Source organism: Mus musculus, chromosome 6, assembly GCF_000001635.26.
Source record: "Mus musculus strain C57BL/6J chromosome 6, GRCm38.p6 C57BL/6J".
NCBI lineage: Eukaryota > Metazoa > Chordata > Mammalia > Rodentia > Muridae > Mus > Mus musculus.
In genome coordinates, this window is record NC_000072.6 from 55,684,571 (window position 1) to 55,700,565 (window position 15,995).

Sequence of the window (15,995 nt, forward strand, 5' to 3'; positions counted from 1 at the left end):
GGTTCTTCTTCCCAGAAGCACAGTTCATCATTTTCCCCTACAGAAGGTACGTTTCATTTATTCATCCAACACGTGTGTTAGGATCATTTTCTAATTTGTTATTAAATTAAAGCACCTAAATCTATGGACTGGAAATTTCTATGACTAAAAAACATGGGTATGTGTAGGGTGATTATTTTAATCCAGTTTAAAGGCAAGAATCAATATTTTATTAACTTTTTAGTATCACTACAAGAAAATATCTAATTTCCTTTTGGCTTTAAAAATTAGGAAATCCGATTTGTTAAGCCTGATTTCTATTCTTTACTGATACTGAACTAACTATTTTTGTTATATTTCAGCATATGTAATGTAATGGTTATTTAATGTGTGTGTGACGTTGTGTGCTACCACTCTCTTGCTACCACGAGTGCACGTGCACACCAGTGTATTCGTGCATGAACCTACTCCATGCACACATGTGAGCTATGTGTATAGGTGATTGTATACAATGGAGGTCAGAGGTCAACATGGTATATCTTCCTCTATCAATCCACATCTTGCTTTTGGAGATAAAGTCTCTCTCACTGAGCCTAGAATTCACTGAGACTCAGCTAGAGTGGTTATTGGTGCACTCTGGGAACCTGACTGTCTCAAGCCCTCCAAACCAAAGCTGCATATGCTGCTACCACACCCAGGGCATCCGTAGGTGATTGGAATCCAAACTCAAGTCTGGGTACTAATATATTATATACACCAAACAGCCTCCTCAGCTCACAATCAATATTTTAAATATGGAAAATAGAAAAACACTATTTCTTTTTCTGTTACATTGCATTTTGTGAAATTGGAGCAGGCACTTTAGACAAGAGATCTTTTTGAAGATTTTTTTTTTCAGAACTGCCCTGCTTTTGATAGCACAGGGCCCAGGCTGTTCTGAGACTTGTGACACTTTCGTCCTGCTTCTGTCTCACAAGGCTGCTGGCAAGTGACACTGCACAGGTGAAAATTGTACTTTTATACTAACAATTTTTAAATTGGAATACAAGGTATTAGAGATATCATTGTGGTAGTCTAGAGCATAGAGTATTTTAGCAGGCTTTCCATCCCCCTCAGCGTCCCCCACCTCTCTGCTTCCCATAACCCCTTGCTTCCTTCCATAACCCTCTCTTGCTACCTTCCTCGGCCTCTTTTCATCTTTCATGTCCTACGACTCCTGTCACCCTCCCCTCATCCTTCCCCACCACCTATTTGTTTCCATCATAGGTTTTAGGTTTTTCTATTTACAGGCGTGTTTGTGTGTGTGTGTGTGTGTGTGTGTGTGTGTGTGTGTGTGTGTGTGTGTGTGTAAAACAGACTATGATACACATATGAGCAAGAACATGTGGCTTTGTTTTCATGTTACTTCTATCAATTTTAAGCTTTCCAAACTACACATATTCCTGCAGATTCTCGAAGAACAAAATTCCATTGTGTCTATCACATTTGTATGTGTCTTCATCTCTTCCATGTCCTTTCTAACTATACTTCCGAAATCACACCTCCTGCCATGACTGACTGAGAGAGTACAGGGGTTTCTCAAATGAGGATTCTTGGATGTCCTCAAACAAGAATTCCTAGATGTCCTCAAACAGAGATTCCTGAAAGTCCTCAAACAGCAATTCACGGATGATGTTCAAGAGGTCCTCGTGCTGCCTGCGGTGCAGTGTAACGGTGCATACATGAGTACAGAAAAACATTTCTATAGGCAGGTTCCCACTCTGACTCTAGGAGAGTGATAAATACATCTCACAGACCTCGGAGTGGGGCTCAGGCCTGCTCTTCCGTGACTAGCTACCTGTCACACATTTGTTCTTTCATTGACTTACCTCCTCTCCAAATACTTAGCAAATAGCTATTTTGGAGTAAATCTTGACTCTTCCCTCAGGCATCTGCTCTGCACTCTGTCTCTGACAGCCCACAAATAGTGTTCAAGTCAGCCCCAGAGGCAGCCAGTGTACACAGAAGCCAGACTGTGTCTATGCTCAACCCCCCAGTGACACTCTGTTCTGATTAGGTTTTACTCAACTTGACACAAGCTCAACTCATCTGGGATGAGAGATCCTCAATTGAGAAAATGTCTCCATCATATTGGCCTATGGGCAACTCAGTGGGGGGTGTTTTCTTTATCAACAACTGATATGGGAATGAGTCACATCTCGGTTAAGAAGTGATATGTGTCATGAAGAAAATCCAAACTACTTTATAGGCAGGAAGGAACCCATGTATGAAATGGGATCAACACACACTGAGTCAAGACATGGGTTACAATTACAGGTTAGTGATGAGTATTTAGAGGCACATAGGGCAGTCCAGGCTGTAGTGCTGGGGAGTTGGTAGTCTTCACAGAGAGACAGATAACAAAGATGCATGAAATTTCCCCATTGGAGAGGGACAGATGGCAAACACACATGGAATTTCCCTACTGGAAGGTACAGCAAATTTAGGGAAGATCTATTCAGTTGAAGGATCTGTAGTGCTCTCTGCATCTTTCCCATGGTTGGGAGGAAGGACAGGGCAGAGGCCAGAGCAAGTGTTATCTTCCCTGTTTTCTGGGAGGACCAGCAGCTTTATAGCATGAGCTGGGCTCGGATCATGAAAGATTTTGTAGGTCACAGTGATGTTTTCAGAGATTAGAGGACACAGTACACTGTAACATTTGCAAAGTTCAACCTGGGCTAGGGTGTGGCTCCATGGTAGAGCATATGATCAGGATGAATTCATTAGGTCCTGGGTTTCATCTATGGAAGCGAACCCAAACCCAAAACAAAACAAGGAACAAAAAATGAGAAAGAAAAGCTCACTGTAGATGCCCTGAGGAGATTTGGATGGGAAAAAGAAGGAAGAAGGAAAAGACTGACTGGGCATGCTGAAACCTAAGGACTTTGGGGAAACTGCAGAAAAAAAAAAGCCTCTTTTACTGTCCCTCCATTTCATTTCCTCCCAGAAGCAGGAGATAAGATTCTCATGGAAGAGTCATCCTCCCTACATCCCATCACCAAGGAAAGCATTGCCCCTCCCTTTTAAGACACACAGACACAGAAGAATTTGCAAAACAGGCTTTCCAAAGTATGATCTCTTTGGTTGTCAAAGCGATTGTTAGGGCTTTAGTAAAGAACACCAGGGAGTGGATAAAACCAAAAGAGGAAGTCCTGCCATGAGTAGGCACAGCACTATCCCATATGCTGGACACACACACACACACACACACACACACACACACACACACAAAAAAAAAAACAGGTCCTTCCTGGCTTCCATGATGTGAGCTGTTCTGATCCAACAGAAACCTCTAGAACCATAATCCAAATGAAATCCCCTCTTAAGTCTCTTTATGAGAAGGTAATTCTCTAAGTTCTCATCACTAGGCCTCACTTTATCCCCTTCACCTCCGCATAACCTCTATAATTCACCAGCCCTACTACAGAAAATGTCAAGGCATAACTGTCTCTTGGTGCTTCATTCCTTAGTAGGGTGCCTACATTGCATAACATTTACTGAAGAAAATGTGTGCTTTACTCTGTCCTTTTTATATAGTCTCTTCCAAGAATTTACAGTTGGTTAGTGATTATTTTCTTTACCTACAGAATTTACAAAGACTGGAGAGAACAAGACAGGGAGGACCATGGATCACTGAAGGCCTTAGGGATGGAAAGGAGACACAAGGTATTTTGGTGAAAAAAAATCAATAGAGTTTTAACACAGAGTTTTAACAAGTTAACAAAAATTAACAGAATAGGTCTGGATTGACATAGGAATGTTTCTATATAACCGACAATGATGAAGATGGTGGTGATGATGATGTTAGCATGATGATAATGTAGTTACTAGCAATATGCCCATTGTCAGGATGAGTGTTCCACAAGCATACGTTCATTCCATCACATGGTACATACAACTTCCCCTATAGGAGACTATGAGACCTAATCTATTTGATCAGGGATACTCAGGCTTGAAGTGGGAAAGTCATAGTTTAAACATGGGTATCTCTGCCTACAAATCCCATTTTCCTGACTCAGACACCTGACAAAGTTAATAATTGACACCTGACATGATGTTGCAGCTGGGAATTGAGATGAGATTGTGGGTTCAAGGCTACCATGGGCTACCCCACAGAAAGGCCCAATTCCCTTTGGTTCAATCCAAACCAAACCATATCACATTAGATATAATAGAAAGACTTAACCTTGAATCCATGTGCAAAGTCCACAAAGAATGCCCTTATTAATGCATCTAGTGAATGAACAACTACATGTTGTTTTTTACATTTGTGTGCACAGGTGAGTGACAGATTGTTGGGACATGAAATCATCTTTCACCATAGTGACCATCACCATCATCATGACACCAAAGCTTGGCTGCTTAGAGGAATGGAGGCTTGAGTTGCTCATTTATTCTTTCCTTTCTCTTCATTTCCATTGAAGCAACAGGGTACCCAGGGCTGGGTGCTTAAAATAAAAGGGGTTAGTTCAGTGTACTATTTCAGATGCATAATACTAGCCCTGGCTAGGACCTTATGGTGAATGGTACCACAATGGCATGAATACATGGGAGAGGGAGAGATCATATTGACAGATGGGAAGCTAAGAGCAAAACTCAAGCTTGCTCTCATAGCAACTTGCTGTCTGAAGAACCAGGTCAGGAGCCATCACAACTATCTTAATCTCATGTGAGGACTATGCTGTCAACCCACTACTAGGCCTCCAGTTCCTAAAGGGCCAAGCACCTTAACATGCAAAAGCCCAATTCATTATTCGTCTTTTAGTATTTTGGACTTCTGGTTGGTTTGCTCTATTTTGTTAGAGAATCTCATCTAATTACAATATATTCTTCATTTGTGTTTTAAAATAGCAATGCCAACCCACTGTTATTATAACATATGTGGCAAGTTGTTGTTCCTGGGGTGGTGATAAATTTGAAGCGATCCATTCACATCCTTGTGGGTTGGAATTAATTGTTCTCTTCTGATTTCCCACTTTATTTTATGCTTCTATTACTGTGGTTCTCATAATTTGCTTTGTAGTAGCTGTTTGCGAATGCATCTGTCGCCTGTACTGGCCTGGATTTCTATTTGTTTGTTTGCTTTACTTTGTTTTGTTGTGAGTACATCACACAACACACTAAATTACATAGTAGGGATTCAGTATATATTAGCAGTAGAGTCAAGTTGACCAGTTGTAGTTATGGCATATTTGGCTGCAGACTACTTTACAGCAATGAGGCCCATCTGTCAATCAAAGCTGTGATCTTTGCTTCATTAGCACTGGGATTGAGTAGAGTCAGTGACAAAGAGCTACATGCCCTACATCGCATTGAATTAGATTGTAGATTATATAATTCTTTCAACTAAATAATCTACTGTGGGAAACAAGAGTTCTAGCTTGGGACAGTACAGACCCATGATTCTACCCAGTCAGCCTATGAAATTTGAACCCAGCACTGGTGGTTCTTCTTCCCCCCAAAAGTCTGATCCGGAACTAATTATTTCCTTAAAAAGTTGGAGCAACTCTTTCACTGAGCAGTTTGCATCCCATTTTGGCCACCAGTACTAGTATAAGATCCAGTCTAAGACAGTGACTGACACATGGCTTCAAACTCTCTTATTAGCCAGTGTTGCTTTCTGGAAGAAATGCATCATTAGCCTTTCTATTCAAAGTTTAAGCACTCCTCAGGCTGGCTTCTCTGTTATTGGCAAAATGTGAGTTTGGCATGCTGCAAGGGAAGATAGCTTGTGTTTGGTGGCTCTGTTTTCTGCAGCTCTCTGTGTGGAGGTAGACATGGTGGATGAAGGGGAATACTGTCCCCCACACACTCCTCACTGTGTTGGTTACTAAGCTGCTCAGAAATACATATGTTTAGTGGAATAATGAGAGTGAGAGGCAAATAATGTTCACAATAGTCCTCTGCTTTCCAAAACCACCCGCCTTCCAGAATAACATCTCTCTTACAAGCACTCCAGGCGGAGCGGGTTCTGAAAAACCCAGTGAATGAGGTGAAATAGAAAAGGAGATGTGTTACACATTTGGAATTAAAGGCCAGGCAGATCATTTGAAAAGGATGTCATGACCCAATTGCAATTATAGCTTGTCTAGTATGGTCAATAAATAGAACGTGATCCCTTCAGAACTCTCTAGCCTTTGGGGCATTTAAAATCAGGCAGACATATTTATTCTTTATATTTGTTTTTGGACTATTAGAGCCTTGAGCATGTCACATAGTCTCCCTCACTACTCTAGTTTTATTTTGTATTTTGAGACAGAGTCTCACTGAACTTCGAAGACAAGCCTTGGGCTATCTCTCTCTCTCTCTCTCTCTCTCTCTCTCTCATCCAGACTAGCCTTGAACTTATGATTGTTCCACCTTACTGCAGCCTTTGAGCAGCTGGGATTCCAAGCTTGTATCACACAATGTAGTTCTCACAGACACATTTCCAAGGCAGCAGAATGGTAATGTGCTGCAGTGTCTAAAGTGACCCTAGACATTTGTGGAGCTGATGTTAATGAAAACACAGAGCAGCCCAGGGGAAGTCCTGATGGGATGAACATTGTAGCATCGATTTTCTACACTAGGAGAAGCAGATGGAAAAAGACATTCTCCCTGTGGAGTGAGAGTGGCCTCAGGTGGGTCACTTACAACTGTTTCCTTGGAGAACAGAGATTAGGTCTTATCTTTTATATTGAAACTTGAGATAAAACTACTTGAAGAGTGAAAACTGAATAAGGAAATATTTCTAGTAAAACTGAATTCCTGGGAAGTCCAGAATTAGAACTTATAAGGGCTGCATGGGCCTCTTCTTGAATAAAAATAATAATAAAAATGTCATTTTATGTTTATATTGGTGGTGTAAAAATATAATTCAAGCTTTGTTATATTTACTTAAAGAAAAGCTTGGGAGAAGGATTAAAAGCTATTATGGACCCTGGCATTGTACTATCAAAAGGCTTAAAACTATTATGGATCTTGGCACTGTACTATTCCTGTTAGTAAAGTGGGGTCTCATTTGTCCCTGGAAATAGGGTGTGATGAATAGCAATTTTAAATTATAACTGGTTGAGAATCATACTTTTGAGCTTCAGAGGGACTTGGATTAATTTTGGACATAACTGTCTCCTCCAAATCTAGCTTCCACAGGTTGCCTTCCCTCCAACTTTAAAAGGACATGGCTGGAGATGATGACAGAATGGATAGGCAGCTAAAACAGATGGACAGACTCAGCTGATGAAAATGCAGAGCACCCAGCTAGATTTGAAGTTCAGCATTGTTTATATATGGCACAAATCCATAATAAAAGAATGAGTTACTCACTTGAAATTGTAGACTTAAATTTTTATTTTTCTAAACCTATCTTATTTAGGTTCTTGAACACTTCGACTTCACATCTTGCTCACCGACCAGAGGTAGAAGAAGAAAGTTTTTAGGAAAAGGAGTTAGTGGACGTGTTCAGAAGTAGTTCTTTGAGGACAATTCCACTCTCCATTGTCAGGATACCAGCAGTCTAGTCTAATAGCAAATAGCAAATATGAATCAGTAGCAGTGGCATGATCCAGCAGAAACCTCAAGGCTCTATCGAATTGGCAAGAATCAGCAGAAGCGGTAAGAATCAGCTAGAATACCATGGGAAGTTCTTCAGTGTGTTTCTCTCTATAAAGTGAAGCCCATTGAAGCCTAACAAAGCCCAGCAATGCATTGCAAGGCATTGCAACGAAAGAGCATCCTTTTACTGTGTGTGTGATTCTATTTATACTCTTTCCAGATATCACATGGCCTCTCACATGTCTGCCCTAGCAAAACATACTATCACAAGACAGGGTCTACATCACGTGACCTTTCGCGAGACAAATTCCAGAAAAACATTATGTGACATAACTTGAGTTTCCAAAGAAACCAGAAATTTCTACTTCATGAAATTCCATCTTAACTCAGCATCTTTACCTGGCAACTCTGCTTTTGTTATTGTTGGAACCCAGGTTGCTTTTCATCACTTTTCTGATGAAGATTCCGTGCTCGTGGGTCTCTAATGCCCATTCTTTTGGATTCTCTCATTTGTTGGTCTTTCATGATTCCCCAGAGCTGTGGATGTTAGAAGCCTTCTTTCCCCAAATTTACATAACTAACTAAATCATGTACTGTCTCTGAGTTTCTGGTGGGACAGCAAGGTTGTTTTTTTTGTTTGTTTGTTTTTGTTTTTGTTTTTTGTTTTTTGTTTGTTTTTTGAGACAGGGTTTCTCTGTGTAGCCCTGGCTGTCCTGGAACTCACTCTGTAGACCAGGCTGCCTTGAACTCAGAGATCCGCCTGCCTCTGCCTCCCAAGTGCTGGGATTAAAGGCATGCACCACCACTCCCAGCTGACAGCAAGTTTTGATGGAACATTTTCATGGCCACCATAAATTACCATGTTTTCCTCTGTGATAAATGTAATGAGTGTTTGGAGTTTCCCTCACTGGTTTACTTTGCTTTCTTCTCTTTTGTGCTTATGCATGACGCCACCCACCTTTCTCTCTCATCTCAGTGTATTCACCATCTGCTCCATAACTGGGGTCAGCTTAGCCAGGGCTGGAGTTCTCAGTGTCAACTTACCTTACAGGAAATCCCCTTTTTGCTGGATAAAGGGCATAAGGCAATGTCAGAGCCGGCTAGATAAACATAGCCCTAGAGCCAAGAAAGATGTACTGCCCCTCATTCACAGGTACTAAAACTTTCAAAATGGCCAGAACAGAGCATAAAACCAAGCTCAAGGGCCTTTTCAAACTCACAGATGGAATGTACTAACAGCTTGTGCTACTACAGTGCTGTCATCAGGGTGGTAAAACCAGGGAGTCTTCAATTGGAAAAGCCTTGAGGAAATGCCCAGACTGTTCATGGGCATTATTAGAAACCTAGAGGCCATAGAGGAAATGAGATCACAGGACCAGACCCAGCGGTCACAAGACATTTTCATATATTTTTCATGGATGTTTGCTTGATTTTTTGATTTTTTTTTAATCTTGATTTTTGTGTATTTTTGTTTTATCAATTACAGCAACACAACACAGTGGGTGCTATAACATGAGAAATTTATTTCTCGTGGTTGATGGACTAGAAAGTCAAAGGTCAGGTCGAAGTTGACTCGTCCCCAGTGAAGGCTCTTCATCTCCCTGGTTGGAAGAGAGGTGCCATCTCTCTGTATGTGCATAAGACCTTTCATCTCATCCTGTGTGGGAAGAGAAGCAGAGGGGAAAGAAGAAAGAAGAAACAAGAAAGAGGAGAGATAGTCTCCTATAAGGCTGCTAAGAAGGCCCTGTCATCATCTCATGGATTCTCAGTCACTCCCTAGAGCCCCCATTGGAAAAGTGATGGCAGCTTCAGCACAGGCTCTCGAGGGGACTCAACCATCCATACAGGAGCCACTTACATTTTACAAATGTTGGGTGATGCTCTGCTTGCTTCCTTCAGTGACCAGTTTCACTGGCATTACTGAATCTAAGCAATGTATTTTAAAAGAGACATGTTTTCTTTGTGTGCATAACTCACATAGAGATATATATGTTCATACATAGATGACTATATAAATATGTGAGTAAATTAATAAACTATGAAATGTATCTATACATTAATAAATAGGGCTTATTGGAAATAGCTGTCAGAAAAATCTAGGAATATTATTCAAGAAGATTTCAAATAGAAATGGAAAATGTAAGATAATATCTTGCTATATTGAAAAGTATATTTATATTATTCTTTGTCTCAAGTAAAGGAGGTTTCTCTTGTTTTGTTTTGTTTTTTAAGGTTTCTTTCCAATTCCTCTGAAACTAGAATTACAGTCAGTTGTGAGCCACTTGGCATGGGTGCTGGGAACCAAACTTAGATACTCTGGAAGAGCAGCAAGAGTTCTTTACTGCTGAGCCATCTTCAGCCCAGAAGGGCAGACTCTTCAAACCATTTTTTGAAATATATGGACACACACGTTTTGTCTGCTAATTCATCTGTTTAATATATTTTGTTGTTTTTATATCAAAAGTTGACACATTTATCATACTTTGTGTGTGTGCTTGTGTTTGTGAGTGTGTGTGTGTGTGTGTGTGTGTGTGTGTGTGTAGTTTGAGACTTGATAGCCCACATTTGCTTTGAGCTCAAGGTAATCCCCCTGCCTCAGCTGCCTCAATGCTGGGATTACACACATGTGATACCACACCCAATTTTAATCATATTTTCTAAAGGAGGCTCGTCTTATTTAACAAATCACAGCTTTAGCTATTTTCTGAAGCTTCTAGACCACAGTTGGTATATTGTTTTGATTTTTTTCTTTCTTGTAGTGGCCATCTGTTTATACGTGCCAAGAATATTTTGGAAAATACTCTTTTCTTTTGCAGATGAGCCTCTTGCAATTTTAGCCTCCATGCTCATCTATAGGCCTTGGACAGAGTAAAAACCTCCAAGATGACAGGTTAATCTGAGAGCCCATCCTTGACAGGTCAGCAAATTCTGTTTGGAGACATGGATGGTTTAGGTATCACCACCCAACCTAAGTATGCACTCTGCAAGTCAACCAGCACAGGGGCTTGCATCCTACTGTGCTTGCTGAGCTGGAAGCATTGCTTGAGCTGGGGGTACAGCACAGTCACTCTCCAGGGCAGGCAGATTGAAAAGAATATAATGTAGAGGGAAGCCAAAACACAGAGCAGAACAGGCATCCAATGCCTGGATCATGACCAAAGAAGATCTATATGAACTTCAAGTTATTGGTGTCAAAACATGTATTTAAAAGAAAAACTCTGTCAGTCTCTCTGCTGTGCTGTGGAAAATTCCCAGGAGGCCTGCATTTGTTTGGGTAGCATCAGAAAATGTTCTTAATTGGTGCCTATTTGCTGTCCATGTCCATAGTCTAATGTCACAACAATCATATAGGTATCTGGGCAATTTTAGTTATTTATCTGAAACCTTAATGTTTAAAAATACATTTACACACACACACACACACACACACACACACACACACACACCATTTGAGGTAATAATGTCAATAGCCTTTAACTATCAAATATAACCTCATTTTCAGGCATAGGGAACCTTGTTTCAGTTGTTGGTTAGGGGAGTTGAAGGCAATGATAAAATATTATAAGCTACACCACAGAGGACTTGGAGGAAAAAATTGGGAAGCCTCCTCCTTGCATACTAGTTCTCACAGGACTAGAACCATAGGACGGTGCTATGCAAGCTGCCAAGAGAGAAAACTCTCAGTCATACTACCCAACACAAAGCCTATCAATCCCACATGACTAACGATACAAAATATTCTCAACCGTGCAACAGGGGTGCTTGGACCTTGGGGTAACCAACAGCTATCTAATTGGACTTAAAGCCTTACCAATAGGAAAGAATTCATACCCAGTCCGTAAACTTAGTCGACTCCCTAAGACTAGTGATATCACGTTCTAGAGGAGACTCCATTACTGCCACTTTCCTAAATCAATGTAACTTCTAACTTCATTCTAAATATTTATTTTTATACGTACAGGTAAGTTTAACTCTCACTCCTCGTCAGAGAAAGCTCGTTTTTTAAAGATGTAGATTGTTACAGAAATCCACAACCAGTCAAAATGCAGAGAATAGCCAACCATCAAGAATCACAAACCCAACTGATACATCCACAACACAACTCCTATGCCTAAGGCTCAGAGAACATCAGAAAAGAGGTGGACGGAAAGTTTCTTAGAGCCAGAGGACCAGGGCATCTGCTGTGAGCTAGATCCTCTATATATGGCAGGGAAGTTACACATATAAAATCTCAAAATCCATTTCTCTGAACAAGGAGCGAACAATGATAGCGTTAGTTTACATGCCACTGAGGATGGGAAAAGTCTCACAAGACCCTTTCTGCAGAGGAAGAGTTATAGGCAATTCATGGCTGACACTGGGAAAATCATCCTCCATTGATGAGACTCTTAATATGTTATCCAAACCCACTAGCCCTAGACATATATACAAATGAATGACACTAAGTAGACTCATATATGGACACACATGTTTTCTTTGCTAATTCATCTGTCTAATATATTTTGTTGTTTTTATATTAAAAGTTGGCTCATTAGTCATTTTGTGTGTGTGTGTCTATAATTGAAGAAAAGGACATAAATTTGAGATGGAGTTATGGGGACATGGGAGAAGTTGCAAGGAAAAGTATGGGGTGGAAATATATAAATACGGTACTCATGTATGAAAATTCTCAATATTTTAAAAGATTAAAAGTTTTAATTTGATTGAGTGTGTCCATGCATGCAGTGTATGTATGTATGTATGTATGTATGTATGTATGTATGTATGTATGTATGTGTGTGTGTGTACAGATATCTGAATACATCTGGAAGATGTCAGTTCTTTCCTACTATGTAGATTCTGGAGATATTGAATTCAGGATTTCAGACTTGACAGCAGGTGTCTTTACCCAGTGGATCATCTTGCCAGTCTTTATTTGTTTACAAAGTGTGTGTGTGTGTGTGTGTGTGTGTGTGTGTGTGTGTGTGTGTCACAGCATATATGTGAAGATCAGAGAATACCTTGTGGGAGTTGATTCTCTCCTTCTACCACATGTATTTTAGATTTACCATTTTGTGGCCTAAGATTTAGCTCAATTGTAGAGCAGTTGACTACAAAGTAAAAGTTCAGTCCTTAGCTGCTAAAAACCAAAAGAAAACAGAAAATCCCCTTAGTAAAAATATTTTTTAAACTAAGAATATATATAAAACTAAAATTGACAGCAGGCATTTAAAAACATATATTTGTACATTATATTCATGAGTTCTTTAAGACAGAGACAGTAAACTTTCTCTCTGTAAAGACAGATAGAAACTGTTTAAAGCTTTTCTCAGATAATGTTTCTGTTGCCATACCAATGTAAAGGTAACCATTATAATCATGAAATACAGTTTTTCTTTTGATACCATCTAGCCATTTTAAAATATATTACTGTTGCTTGTTCTATGCACACAAAATCTAGAATGATTTTTACTCTAAGCAGAGATTTTTGTGTCCAAGTTTAAATCTTAGAATATGCCTTTTCAATAGACACTCAATTTGAGTTATCCATGTAACTTAAATTTTTTTCATACTTAGAAAAGCAAGTGAATTCAAAATAAGCAAATTCAATCTTGTTAACATTTGACTTGCTCCAGAATGACAGATTATGATTTTAACATGCATTGACTACAAATATTGTTTACTAAGCAATTTGTATTATTTGTGTGTCGACTTCAAAAATTGGGATGTATTTATGGTCTAGTGTGTCTCTGTGTGCATTTTCACCAGAAATATTCAAATAATATTTGAGTTTATAAAGTTTAGTTACAAGACAGACTCTGAGATGTTAAGCTGTTTTCCAAAAACTGTAACTTTTTCATTAGGAGATGAAGAGATTGCTCAGACTTGAGAGTGCTGGCAACGGACCTAGCATATAGGTGAGGACCTAGCATATAGGTGAGGACCTAGCATATAGGTACACTGTCCTGTTGGAATCTTTGCCTATGCTCAGTCTTCTGGAAGACCACTGCAGCCAGTCCTTATGACTTTTATGAAAACTTCATTACACAGGAATGATTATGTCATTGGACAGTAGTCAACTCAACCTTAAGCCCCTCTGCCCATCTACTTGGTTTGAATGAACCCGGTGAGTCAGGAACCTCTAATATTGCCTTGGTCCCTTCTGTTGCCAGTGCCCAGTCACCCTGAAGATTCCAACTCTTTCAGGGTGTATGGCAAAAAAGAGGAGTAGGAAAGAGAGTATTTTTCACAAAATGATCACCACTATAATATTCTTTGGGTTCAGGAATATTTTGATCTCTGCCACAGTTGGATACTTGATTGAAAATGTTGTCATTGTCTTCAAGCATTTTAGGTTGTTTGTGAGGAATAAATCTGCTTTGGTCTCATATTGGGAGAACACCCTGGCTTCACTGTGGAAGCATTGTATCTGGAGCATAGTGACCAAGACAATGAAGGTAGGAGGGAGTATGAGAGACATGAAACCGCAGTTCTGTACAGCCTGGTCAGCAAAGCCGAGGATTTCACATATCCTGATCTCATAGACAGCAACCAGAGGATGTGAGCATGTGTTTTATTGCCACTACTATCTGGGGAACAGGTTTTGAGGGAGCCCAAGTGACTAGGGCAGTCATGGGTTCTTCTGAGTGATCATGATGAAGGCAAAACCATCATATGTGGGAGCCCTCCAGGTCCTACTTGAAGGTCACTTTCATAGGGTTATGAAAGTTCACTTGGGATTTAAAGAGGAGAAAGTCTTGTCAAGTTTCCAGTACATGACTCTAACATAACTCAAAGGAACACAAATTAACCAGATCAGAACCACAAATTAACAAGAGCAAAGTCTATGCTTGGTGTCTATGTCTAATGTAATATAGAGGACAATGGTGTACATGTTTGGGGCCAGCTGTGGTTTTGCATACTTTGTTTCCTGTTTAAAATGTCCAGACACCACTGTACACCAGGCTGGAAGGATGAAGTGGAGTCCAGAACATGTGAGTCTACAGGATCCCATCTGAATGGGAGTGAGTTCCTTCTTCAGGATTCTAGTGTTACAGCTCTTTTTTATTATATTCAATGGAACAGCTCTATTAGATGATCTTCAGTGAAAAACTTGGTGCACATATACTTTATTCATATAAAGGGCTATATAAGAACCTTGGAGAGTGGGAAGGAGTTTTGTCAGGGTGAATGTAAAATCATTGGCGAGAGTTTAAAGTACTTTGAATGCTTCATTTGTATGGAGAGGCAATCCAGGAATCCCAGGGACTTACTGGGTGGGTTCTTACTGAGAATGAGAAAGTTGAACTTGTAGATTTGCCAAGAACTATGTGACACCCATCAGGTAGAAGATTGCGGGTTGGAATCCCCAGGTGGGACAGAGAAGAAGAAGCCCTGCTAAGGGAGTCCTCCATTTTGTGCTGAGCTCAGCTATTGAAACATAGTAGATTACAACCTTAGTGAGGTGCAACAGGGGCCTTCAGAAATGAAGAGCCAATGAAAGACAATGTATTTTTATAGTAGGGTTGCTTAAGAGTGGACAGTAAGAAGGGGCAGAGAGGGAAGGTTAGAGTTGACAAACTGAGAAAAACTTGGATTCCTCTCTATGATCCTGTGCCCTCTAGGGACTCCTTCCCTACAGATGAAACAAGAAACTCTCACTTGAAAACAGCTTGTAAACAGCTTCAAGGCTACATTAAACTGTTAGCTGCCCCCCCCCCGCGTTTCCTTGTTGGTACCATACTTTGAAACCTCGTGTCCATAGTCTCAGTACTGAACATGAGTACCTCCTGACATTTTGACCCTGGTGACTTGAAAAAAAGGAATTCCACTAGAAAGTGAGAGAAGCAACCAAAAATTGGCATATATTTCGAAGAGACCCTAGACTCAACAGATAGAGCAGGCACTGAAGGAAAGTGAAAAGGAAAGGGCCATAGAAACTATTGTATTTGGGGGTTCACTGTAAACCTGACCATCCTCACAACTGCATGGCTAGTCATTCCTGGTTCACTGGGAAGTTTATCAAAGCACAGAGTTCTCTCAAAGCTAGAGGATCTTTCACTGGACACATTTTGAAATTGTAGCATTAGTCAGCCCCAATCCTCTTCATTATGACAAAAGTCATACTTAGTATAAAGCTGCAGGGTTCCCAGTTTCTTTTTGTGGTGAACCAGTAGCCTGGGTTTGTCCCTTAATGCCACTTCCAAGAAGCTCAGCAGCAACAGAGACCAAGGGTAACATCACTACATTAACTTGATTCTGCCCTGCTGGAAAGTAAAGGCTGCAGGGACCTTTCACCTAGCAAAGCTCAGGCACTGGTCACCCATTGCCCAGCTTCCAGAGGGAGGGAGGGAGGGAGGGAGGGAGGGAGGGAGGGAGGGAGGGAGGAAGCCTCCAATTGGCTCTTCAGCCACTTCTGAGTGAGTCCTGGAAATCCAACCTGGTTCTCATTCCTCCCCCATCCT

At 40.5% G+C, this 15,995-nt stretch overlaps 1 long non-coding RNA gene across 1 annotated transcript; it reads left to right on the plus strand.

Moving 5' to 3' along the window:
• Positions 1–10,004, plus strand: Gm3279 (predicted gene 3279). Its single transcript, NR_046071.1, has 3 exons — positions 1–46; positions 3,606–3,684; positions 9,038–10,004. It is a non-coding gene; the product is annotated as a predicted gene 3279 (long non-coding RNA).
• The last annotated feature ends 5,991 nt before the right edge of the window (positions 10,005–15,995 follow it).